This window comes from Colobus angolensis, unplaced genomic scaffold, assembly GCF_000951035.1.
Source record: "Colobus angolensis palliatus isolate OR3802 unplaced genomic scaffold, Cang.pa_1.0 Scaffold5, whole genome shotgun sequence".
Classification (NCBI taxonomy): domain Eukaryota; kingdom Metazoa; phylum Chordata; class Mammalia; order Primates; family Cercopithecidae; genus Colobus; species Colobus angolensis.
Genome location: NW_012118487.1, coordinates 9,689,785 through 9,702,540, shown reverse-complemented (window position 1 = coordinate 9,702,540; position 12,756 = coordinate 9,689,785). Strand labels below are relative to the sequence as shown.

General features: G+C 34.5%; 1 long non-coding RNA gene across 1 annotated transcript in view; it reads right to left on the bottom strand.

Annotated features, from left to right (window-relative positions):
* The window catches only part of LOC105524366, a 92,788-nt gene extending 84,914 nt beyond the window's left edge, over positions 1-7,874 (bottom strand). The window contains exon 1 of the long non-coding RNA XR_001003747.1: positions 7,690-7,874. This is a non-coding gene — a long non-coding RNA (uncharacterized LOC105524366). The remainder of the gene's footprint in view (positions 1-7,689) is intronic.
* Positions 7,875-12,756: the final 4,882 nt, after the last annotated feature.

Here is a 12,756-nt window from a genome sequence, read left to right as displayed (position 1 = left end):
AAACTCAAACTTAGAAGAGCAAGCTTTTTCTTCCTCATTGTCTTTCTAGTGACCTCTCCTAAGAAAACATCATGCTCACTGAAAAGGAGAAATAAATAAAATGATATTCCAGAGTAGGTGCCGAGGGTGAGTTTGGAGCTAAGGGGCCGTAAATTGATGACTAACACAGGCAGTCATGTCGCAAATCTTATATTCAGCACATGGGAAAATTGACACCATCTCTTTAGCGAGAAAACTGCAAAAACACAAGACAAAGGGCATATATAAACATAGAGCTTAAGTTTTTTGGTGATTAATCAAAAATGTAATCAACCACAAATCAGTCCCTGGCCATAATGACTCACAAAACTTCCGTGTAGAAAACGTGCTCATTTCTTTCCTTGATCCCTCCTCACATTTCATTCAGTTACATCAAATTCATAATTGAGGATCTTCTGATCAACCTCAAATCCATGTATGTGGTTCCTTTTGTGTAGCTCCTTATATTCTGCAGAATTTTTGATGAGAGAGATGTTATCTGGACCCCCCACCACCTGTAACTTCAATGGTGCAAAAGAAAAAGATAACGACCTGATGCAGTTATTGTAGAAAATTCTAATTTTCTACTCAAGAATGAGAACAATGGCTATCTAGTTGTCCCTGTTTCAATGGTATTCTGAAATCTAGCTTGGAAAATGTTGGCAGATACTCCAAATTTTGGAATTTTTTATTTAGGACTTAATTATAATACCTGAGAGTAGACCTACATTTTTCTCCACATCTCTTGGTCGTTATTTTTTAGACATTCATTTTATTTTTATTCTTCTCCTTAACTACTTCTGAAAGTAGTTCAGGAAAGGAAAGGAAAGGAAAGGAAAATTTGTGACTTAACCAACTTTTACATTCTCCTTTCTCCCTGTAGAAAGGTATGGCAGAGAGCTTTTGTTTTTGCACTTAGAGCAACATGAGTTCGTTTAAATACAGGTTGGAGGCATTTTTAACAGTTAAACTCCCTTAGAAATTTTGTGGGTTTCCCATAAAAGTGACTTCATTGAACACCATTTACCAAAATCCACTCCTACATTTCCCTTACAAATATGCTACTCTTCCTAGATACATGATCACTTTGGCCATAATAAGCTGCTATATCACAATGTTCTTTAGATTTTTGAAACTGAGATACTATACTATACATTACATATCTGAGATGGTATCTACCTTAATTCACAAGTCTTTTACTGCCATACCCTTTATTTTATATATAATTGCATTTTCTTTTGAGAATCTTTTGCTCTTCAGAATGTTTGAAGATTACACTTTCATATCTAACATATTAAGTTTTCTTTGCTCTATAATTTCTGTAAATTCTTCTCTGGATGTTCTAGGGCAGCTTATCATATGTAGCTATTAAGGGCCAACTGACCCATTCAACATTCCAGTAGAAATATGTTTTGTTTTGGTCCTAACCAACTGTTCACTAGGTATATTTTTCTATATTCTAATTTAATGCACATGATTGTTCTATGGTCATTTCATCACTACCCAACACAGGTTGTTATGTTTCTGGTCTTCTATAACAATTTTCTTGCCATTTTCTAGCCTTACCTATCAATTTCCTTGCTAGCTTTTTTTCAGCTCTGTCCATTGTCAAGTACTAAAGCCAGTACATATTATACATTTTGTTATGATATCACTCCTCCTTTGATACCAGTTTCTGTATCAGTTCTCTATTTTATGTAACAATGTGTCTAAACGCAATGGCTTAACAAGTGACATATTATTCTTTATCTGTCTAAAAGAGAGCTGAGTGGTGATTGTATTCATTTATCAGGTCACTACCACAATCCTAGTCAGAAGCATGTAGGTTAATTTATTGATCTTGGCTGTTCTCTCACTCCCACGCTCTGGCCTTCTTCTTTGGAAGCTGTCTGACTATTGGCTGGACTATTCCAGTCGTAGTTTGGACAACTTATCTCTTCCCATGTGTTTCTTTTAGCCACATGTTTCTAAATTCTTTCCAGAAGGATAGTTTGGGCACATTCTTATGACTATCACAGACAAGCAAAAGAGAAAGCCAAAACCCACAAACACTTCATCAAGGTTTTATTTATATTAAAGCTGCTAATTTTGGCTAAGACAATTAATCGCAGTAAGCCAAAATTTAAGGGCTGGGAAAATATACTCAAACAAATTAGTTAAATGAATTTCACAGTCACTGCAAAGGACATGGATACTGGTGGAAATGCACAGTTGAGGTTACCAATACAATCATTCAATTATACACCTTTGTCATTATAAAATATACATCTCTTTCTCTCTTAATGTTATTTGTTTTACCTTCAAATTGAATTTTCATGATATTAATGTAGATAAACTTTTTTGTTATTATTTTATGTTATTTTTCATTCCATTTCAACATTTCTGAGTACAACTATTTGTAATTTTTAAGACAAATTGCTTTTTTTAAGGCCAATAATCTTAGTGTTTTATGTAGCATATTTAATCCATTTATATTTATTGGTATTGCTGATATCTCACTTTTTCTCTTTATTTTCTCTTTGATCTACCTCCTCTGTGTTCTTTTTATTCCATTTTTGATTTAGTTAATTTTGTCTTATTAATTTTTTACTATGCTTCTACCTTTTACTATAGAAATTAAAGCATGTATTTTGATGTATTATGGAGTTTAAAACAAATGAATATTTTCACCCTTCTCACAATACTGTTAGCATCTTTAAAACTGTTAAGCTCTATCAACTCCCCACCCACCTCTTGCATTTCATGAACGTGTATATCAATGTACATATTTTGGCCATCATAGGAAACTGTAATAATTGTTTATTAAAATGAATAGTAATTTATATATAGTTACTCTTTTCAGTGTTTTTTATTTCTTTTTAAATTTTTACATTTCTTTGTGGAATCATTTTCTTTCTAATTGAAACACATATTTTAGTTTTATCCTTTTAATATATTCCTGCTGGCAACAAATACTGTCAAACTTTTCTGAAAATATTTTTATTTTCTTTTATTTATTCCTTGAATCCTTGTTTTTCTTGGAACACTTTTGTTTCCTCTTCATTTTTGAAAAGAATTAAAAAGTACAGTGAGTTCTCATTTATTCTGAGGGGACCTATTTTCTTCCTACAGAACACCTACCTAGTCAACTACCTTTATAATTTCAGTGATAATTTGCTCATTTGAGGTATTATGTGGCACCCAATAATTAAGTAGTGAAAATAAAATAGCAACAAAATCAGGTAAAAAATGTTTAAAAATTGAAGTGTTTTCCTAAACTTGTAGACAAAGGTATCATCTTTACAAACGTTTTGAGTCATTTTTCTCTTTCAGTTTACTGACAGTTAAATACCATAGTTCCCTCCATTGTAAGTATCATATCATTATACATATTTATTGATTGAAGTGGTATTTCTGATGCTGTATGGTAATAAATTACATCTGTTTTTGTGATCATGTCCACTTGATATGTTCATAAAAGTTACAGACACTCTTGCCATAAATACATTTAAATATCAAATTTTATACATACACAGAAAATTGTGTATACAATTGCAGTGAGTTCACAAATCTAACTAAATTATACTTAATAAAAGTAGAGCTTGGGCCAGGCACAGTGGCTCATGCCTGTAATCCCAGCACTTTGGGAAGGCTGGGGCGGGCAGATCACCTGAGGTCAGGAGTTCGAGAACAGCCTCAACATGCAGAAAACCTGTCTCTACTAAAAATACAAAATTAGCCAGGTGTGGTGGTGCATGCCTGTAATTCCAGCTACTCAGGAGGTTGAGGCAGGAGAATTGCATGAACCTGGGAGGCGGAGGTTGCAGTGAGCCGATATCACGTCCATTGCACTCCAGCCTGAGCAATAAGAGTGAAACTCCATCTCAAAAAAAGAAAAAAAGAAAAAGTAAAGCTTAGACAATGATTAAATTTTAACTACCAATTATTCAACTACTCATTGTTCTGTAGCACACTTACTCAATTAAATAAGCTAAAAAAGAGCATAATAATTTAATAGATACTTCTAATTTTTTTCTTTTAGGAATAATTGCTACATATTTTCTCTATATAATTACAGAAGTAATTATTGTTTTGTTACTTTACGTATTTTCAACATTTATGGAAAATATTAATGAATATTGACATGATAGAAAAGTTACCTTTTATTGCGTTATTTTTAAAATTAAATTATTTTATCTATTTTGGGGCATAAAATTTATAGATGACTAAAAGTGTTGCATGTTTAAAAAGAGACAAAGGTTATTGAGTAAGTTGAAAGCCAAAACACAAATCCATTAGACATATAGTGAATAAACATCTCATAGTTTATACATCAACAGAAATTACAATTGCGCTGCTTTTCTGTTAGATGGGAACAGATTTCTACGGCATACTTGCTACCTTTTCACCTAATATTTTCTTTCATCAATATTCATCATTTAATAGAATACTTTACCTGAATCTTCACTTTATTATACTGTTCTTTTTCCAAGTTATTAGCACTTTGGAAGAAGAGTGTTGTTAATTTTGCTTTCTGAATCTCCTACAATTAGAGAACATAGCAGAATTCTTTTTACAGGTTAATCAACCAAAATGTTATCTAGGTAAGATCAGGTATGAAATGAGGACTATACATTCATGAATTCAAATCCAGTGAATATCCCCCCATATTTCTACCATGATTCTTAGCAATAATAACATAAGGACTTCATTAAAACACATAAAAAGACAAATGAAAAAACAAACCAAAAAACCCCAACACCATCAAAAGGAGGTTGGTTAATTTTGATAGGTTCAAACAGCCTTTGCGCACAATTTTCCCATATAAAAAAGTCCAAAGTCTTTAAGACTTGCAAAGTCCTTGATTGCTTCTCTGGTTTCATTGTCATTAACGCCTCCCCTTCCACCATCTGCACTAACATTTTACTCTGTAATTATAAGTTGTTTTTAGGTTTCAAAAGTTTAATGTGTGTTCTCTCTTCCTATTGGTTTTCCCAATATTACTCTTCTCTTACCCATAAAGTAGCAATAAACTCACTATATTTTGTGTTTTTCATTTTCTTCATAACTCCTACAAACTACATACTGAGTGAAGGAGAAACCATGTCGCTTTTGCTTGTCATTGTAGTTCCAGTGTTCGGAACAGTAATGGGTACATGTTTGTTGAATAAATAGCATAAACATACTGCTAGTGAGTCTGATATTTCCAATCTAGAGCATTAATATAGCTATGTAAATAAGTTTCCCTGATTAATTTCAGTGCCTTTATATTAGAAACTACAACAATTCTGCTAGAGAGAAAAAAAATATTACTTGTACTAAAACACATATTTTCATAGAAATTCTCTAGGATCCTCTCTCAGAAAGACATCCACTGAACATTGGATGCTATTTTCCATTAATGCTATTTTAGGAATGATAGAGTAAAAAATTTCTAGAGTAAGAGAACATATTATTATATGTAGTAGCCTCTACATTATTTAAGTGTTTGATACAACCGATAGAACTATTTGAATATCATGTTTAAGAGGGTTTAAATGTCTATTAATATAATGTTCTAATGCTAAAGGCTAAGAAGATGTGGTTGCTAAACCAACTGAGAGCAGTATTATCTTGAAATATATATCAGTTTTATAGGAACATAAGGTTAGACTGTAGCTATGATAACGTTATCTCTAGTGATCCACTGAGGGCAGTGTAAGGGTTTTTTGATGATATCTTCATTCTCTGTCAGTCACTCTATTTTAAACCTAGATCTTGGGATATTTGTTAACAAGATTTCTTTACAATTGGAATCACACTTTAAGATTCTGTTGTGACAAGTATCTTAATATAAATATTTGTAGAACAGTAGTCTTGTAATCTAATGTGGTTTGGTACCCGAAGCCTTCTAAATAACTTAATTTTCTCTGTAACCATAGTATTAATATAACAACTCTGTACTACAGTAATAGCCTTTTTAAAATATTCAAAATATTTCACGCCTGTAGAGGCAACAAATCAAATATATTCAAATTAATATCCTGTTGTGATCATTGTAATGAACAAACAAATTTTGCTTCATGACTCAGGTTCATCATTTTGCTTAGTGATTTTACTTTTCTCTAGAGTATGGGTAAGTGCTGTGAACTCAGCATAATCTCAGGTTTATTCATTCCTAAATAAATTCTACCTACTGCCATGATTTAATTAATAAGCCACCATTGTTATTGTGTGTGTGTGTGTGTGTGGGTGGGTGTGGGTGTGGGTGTGGGTGTATGTCTGGGGGAATTGCCTTTTCTAAAGACAGTGTAATGCGCATTCTTTCACTCTAACAAAACTGTGGTCTCCACATATAAATACAACATCAGTGGTATTCTGAAGAAAGACTCGAGCAGTATAGTCAAAATACAATGCAGAATACATTGAAGTGTCCAAAGAATAAGGCAGGTGGGGCATCTTTATGAAACTATTACCAATCAGAAGATGAGCAGAGTGGAGTCTGTGTCAGAGAGGTAGTCCTGAAACAGGGCTTTGAATGTTGTGGTTAAGAAAACAATATATACCTCAACATTTCAAAATCAGGTTTACATAAGCTACTAAATATTCACCAGGGACAGTTTATCCTTAAACCATAAAGCTATGCCAAGTATAGTTCATAAAACTGCTATGGGGAAGTTCCCATTTGTCTCTACAATGTGTTCTGAGAAACCTTACAGTAGAGCAGATTGTTATAAAAATTTTATATTTTCTCATAGGAACAATGTTATAATTTGATGTTATATGGTAGACCAAGCATTTAATACATCATAGACATGATTGAAAATGTGTCCGAAAGTGACATACAACTACAAATTTGTGCAATAATTTTAAATGATAAAATTATGCTCGGTGTTCTATTCAATGAGCATAAACGTACTATATACTCTGATAATTCACAGTCCCCCAGTGAATCATAAAATGAAAGCAGAATATATAAAAATACAATTCTGCTGCATTATCAACTTGACCTATCATAAGATTAATTTAATTTTCCTCTATTATTTTGTATATTCTTTTCTCTAGGGACCTCCTCATTCTATGACTACACCCCCATACACAATTGAAATAGTTCCTATATTCAATGTAAATTTCAGTACTCAAATCCATCCAACTTACAGTATAATTAAATGTTGAAACTGAGACGCATCTCAGACCAAGGTGTGGAAAAGATCAGATGGCTATTTGGAAACCCTATTTCTAAATGGTAGAGGGTATGCCTGAGCTACTATTGACATACATTTATATGCAGGTTTTGTTTGTTTTTGTTTTGTTGTATTTTTGGCAGTCAATTGTATAAAGGAAAAAAATTACTCTTTGAATACTTAAAAAACACATGAAAGAATCTCCTTAATTCTTTCTATCTCTTATGTTCAAAGAGGTGTCATTGCAGATACTGTGCAAATGTATTTATTCCAGGCCTTAAGTGTATTTCTTAAAAATTTTGGTCAATATGCTCTTATTGTTTTTTAGCTGTTTTTATCTATAGTATCTTCAGTATTTTCTGACATCAGCTATTCCCAGTCTCTTATATCTTTAATTTTTTAATCTCGCTGAGGCAATTTGGCTAATAAGCATGTTCAAATTTCACCGGTGTCCCAATGTAAACACACACACACACACACACACACACACACACAGAAAAACTTAAAAAAAAAATTTAAGAACTGTTACCTTTTCCCAGACATCAGTTTCTGTGTTTAAAACACAGGATGACTGTGCATGCTGCCTCTGCCTCTGCTTCCCGTTCTCATGAGAGTGAAGCTTCATCCCCTCTGCTTTCTGGCTTTCTCAAATGTTTTTTAAAGTAAGTAGTTGACAAAGTCAATCAGCCTTTGCCATTCCTCCACTTTTTCTCCTCTGGAACTTGTAACACTGTCAACACTTCTTGGAAATTCTGTAATCGCTCACAACGCGCTCTTGTACTTCTCCTGCTTTTACTGCTGTCTTCTCAGCTTTTTCTTACTCGCTTAACACAGGTATTGCTCTACTATTCTGAGCTTGTTTATCTTTTTCAGCACAGTTACCCTTATCAATCTAATCTATGTGCAGTGTTTTTCGTTTCTTCGCAGAGAAAGTTTCCCAATTGTCCATCCATGTGCTGACTTTTCCAGGACTCATGTTCTGTAATACCTGCGGGGAATTCCGAAGTGGTTATCTGCCCAGAAGTTTTCTGCCCTAGATAAGCTACTTGCTTTCTTCCCGTTTTATCAGTCTCAAACCTAACTGCTTTCTAAAACTCAGGTGCGGTATCAACCTGGCTGTGAAACACTCCAGTCTCAATACATGCTCCTTCACTTGTGCTATTTTGTACCTACATTTAGAATATATCACATCTATTTTTACATTTGTTCACTAAATGTGTTTGTATCACTACAACAGTATTTTCAAATTTACCAAAGGAAAATAAACAATTCCAAAACAGCAAAGTTATTATATAGACAGGTTAGAAACTAATTCAGGAATATGCATATATATGTATATTAAAAGTTAGACTTATTTCCAGGATGTTTTTTATTAGTATTTGTGAAAATGCTAATAGCATTAAAATACAGTGACCTTAAAAGCTAACAAAGTGACAAACTTGGCTTCCTTTTTAGAAGTAGGTATACTGTCTCCAAGGGATTTACTACAGATATTTGGTCTATATATTTAGTGCTGAATTATATGATTCTAAACATTAAAATGTAAGTAGCACATTTAACATAAAAAGAAAACCAGTTCTAGATGAGATACATATGTTTCACAGAGATTCTCAGTTATTAATATTGTTACAAAATTTCCATTTTAATAGCACCACAAGAATCCAGGTGTGCCTAAGGTAGTCTCCATTAAGAATCAGTAGCAATCTTATGTTGCAAATTATGGGGTGTCTTCAGTTCTTAATATGTTAATTTTTATCTTAATTCTGTGATACCACTTCAGTGTGGAGAAAACTGAAAAAATACACATCATGTTCACTGCTGAGTAAAAGCTTTTATTTACATTTTTACCTGATTTTTCATTCTAACCTAATATGCTAATTCATTAAGTAAACTTGATATATCATATTGCAAATTATTATGAGTAGCCCAGATGGAAACTTCATGTGAATTCAAAATAAAGGCATCCTATCTCAATGTGCTTTGCTTCCAATTGTAATACTGATCTTGTTGGAACATACATGTCATTGGTATCTATCAAATTATTGTTGCAAGCAACATATAAATACATTATATTTGTGAATGAATGGCACCTCCTTAAACTGTGGCCTGCTTGTGTAATACACAATCCCCACAGCAATGTGTGCTGTGTGTACAGGCCCTGGACTGTGCTATATTTTGCAGATTAAATGCCCCTGAGCTTCAGTTTCTGAATTTCTTACATGAGAATGGCACCTATCTCATGGAGTTTTTGTAAGCATATGGAAAAGTATTACAACATTAAGTGTAAAATCATTATTCAATAAATCTGTTTCTGTGTCTGTGTGTTATTTTTTAACCTCTACTTAAGAACTCTCTGAAGATTCACTTAAGAATGTTGTCCTAATGCTCTAGGCCTGGGGTCAGTACATTTTTTTCCACGAAGTACCACATAGTAAATACATTAGGCTTGGCAGGCCATATGTTCTCTGTTATGACTACTCAACCATTGTATTATAAAAGAAGCTGTAGATAAGACAACATGCAAATGAATGATCGTGAGTGTGTTCTAATAAAATTTAATTGACACACACAAAAATAGTGTTCACTGCTGTGATTTGGTCCACAGGTTATAGTTACTGACTTGTCATCCCAGCCCATACTATCTCATTTCTTCCTTAATACCTAGAGGAGTTATATTAGTCTAATTTCAATTTTTAGGCCTTGATTCAGAAAAAAAGTTTCAAAGTAAGGAACATTAACTTTCTCTTAAAGCCCAGTTTGTGTCTAGTTTGGCTGAAGTTAGAGAAAGTTTATTTGCTGAAGGCCTCTTTTTCTTGACTGTATGTATCTCTAAAGTTTTTTATTCTCCTTTTTCCTTTCCTCTTGTCTAAACTGATGTTTTTCTTCTCTTCTTTTGGGAAGAAAATACTTTTTTTTTCTATTGACATTCATTATTTAGGCGTTCCATTTTTTCACTTTTTTCTCATTTTTATAAATATATTTTTATAAATCTAAGCAACTTTATTTTCTACAGTTATATACTTTTTTAATTAAATAAAATCCTCAAGGCAGCCTTTCTCATATTCTGGGGTGCCCAGCATCTATGTCGTAGCTTTTGTGGCCTTTCAAAATTCCTATATTCTGATAGTCTATCGCCTTATAAATTTTTGCTCAGGCGAAATTATCAACCCTATTAATGGTCAGAGCTATTGTACTACAAGCCACCATTAACTCTAGTTTGAGGCCTGAAGCAATCTGTGAAAGAAGGCGTTGGAACAATGCAGGTGTTCTACCATATATCACAGAAAAGCTAATTTAGCTCTCATGATGAAAACAAGTATCAGTGTCCTGAAGTTTTCCAGCCCTGGGCAGGGATGGGTATTGAACTCCATCAATGTGAAAATAAAAATTATTTTGCTATTTTTAATAGTGTCTATTACTCAAAGAGTATCTACTGCTTCTTATTCTTCCTTCAATACTGGTTTATTTCTTTATTTCAGTCTTATTCTTGGTATAGAGAATCTAATGTATTTTTTAAAAAAGAAAAGTCAAACCAATAATCTTCAAAGATATATGAAACTACTATATGCCAAGCAGTGTGGCATCAAGTACAATCTATTTTAAAAGTTAGGAAGAAACATAAGGAAAGATTTGAATGTACCACCTACACTGTATTATTGATTACACTAACCCAAAGTACATACTATGTAGTTAGTTAACTACTACAACTTTGTTTTAAAAGAAAAATAGGCAATATATGAAATAAGAATTTAAGCAAAATTCAAAGCAGGGTATTCTTTTATTAGAATTTCCACCAATACACTCGAAGGAATTCAAAGACTCACAGCCACAAAACAAATTTGCATTAATTATCATCGTGTGATATCAGCATTTTTTGTATATACATGCCCACTTACGATAGGTTTATGACCTAGTAAACCCAAGCTAAGTTGAAAATAACAAAAGTTGAAAATTCATTTAATACACCTAGTATGGCAAACACCATAGTTTAGCCTAGACTCCTTAAACAGGAAATTTTCCTTGTCCTCTTTGCAGCCCTTCCAACAGGGGAGTCTCACTTACTCAGCCTGCAGCTCTCAAGCCGTCACAGGAGGGTGAGTGCACAGGTGAGTGTGTGCAGGAGCCAGGGCAGGTGCTTTTGGGAGCTGGCAGTAGCAAAACTCTGTGGGGGTCCCAACAGCAGCTTCTGAGGGGGAGTTCCTGTGACCCCGAAGTCAGAGACGGTGTGTGTTATCGTGCTCTTTTAACTTTGCCATCCACAGATGGCTTAAGTGTTAAACAGCTCAGTGGGCCCTCTGCCTTTTCACAAGGGCAGAGGGTCAGTTTGGCAGTTTTTAGTGTCTGCACCTGTGTCAGCTGAGCTCTTGTTCCGCATTCAGGAAAAATCAGTTCATATGAATGAATTGAAGGGTGGTGAATACGGAGGACTTTATTGCTGATGAAAGTGGCTCTCAGCGGGAAGGGGAGCTGGAAGGGAGGTGGAGCGGGAAGGTGATCTTCCCCTGGAGTCTGGCCATCCAGGCCATACTCCTCTCCGAATCAATGCCATTAAGCTGTCCCTCTGAAGTAAAGTTGCTTCTCTCCAGTATCAACCCACTGTCTCTGATGTCCAGCTGCTTCTCCTCTTCTCCCCTCCTCTGCTCTCTGACAGTTGGGTCAGGTTTCTTTTTTGTTTGTTTGTTTTTTGAGATGGAATCTTGCTCTGTCATCCAGGCTGGAGTGCAGTGGTGCGGTCTCGGCTCACTGCACCTCTGGCTCCGGGGTTCAAGCAATTCTCCTGCCTTAGCCTCCTGAGTGACTGGGATTACAGGCCTGCACCACTACACCTGGCTAATATTTTTGTATTTTTAGTAGAGATGGGGTTTCACCATGTTGGCCAAGCTGTCTTTAACTCCTGACCTCAAGTGACCCACCCACCTCAGCCTCCCAAAGTGCTTGGATTACAGGCATGAGCCACTGCACCTGGCTCCTGGGTCAGGGTCTTTATGGTTATAGGATGAGGGAAAGGGCAGTCCATGGGGTAGTTTTGGAAAAGCCAACATTTTAGCAAGAAAATGTATGTTCTCACTCTGGGCCACAGGTTGAGACTTGAGGATAGGGCTCTGCCAGGGACCCTGTGCTTTTCTGCCTAGAATTTCTCTGCCTCCTTTCCCCATCATGACCATAAACACGCTGAGAACACTTACTTTAGTCTACAGCTAGGAAAAATCATCTAACACAAAACTATTTTATAGCAAAATGCTGAATATCTATCTCATGTAATTTATTGAAAACTATACTGAAAATGAAAAACAGAATGGTTGTATGAGTACTCAAAATACAGTTTCTACTGAATATGGATCATTTTTGTACCATCTTAAAGTCCAAAACTATTAACTTGAGGACCATCTGTATGGATTAAGATATAGATAACCTTGGTTTAGAATCATTTTCATGCTATACTACTCTACTCTTACTTTTTGTTTTCTCTGAGTGGGTATCATTCCAGAACCATGTCACATCATCATTCCAGACCATATCACATCATTCCAGACCATGTCACATCATCATTCTAGATCATATCACATCATTCCAGATCATGTCACATCATTCCAGA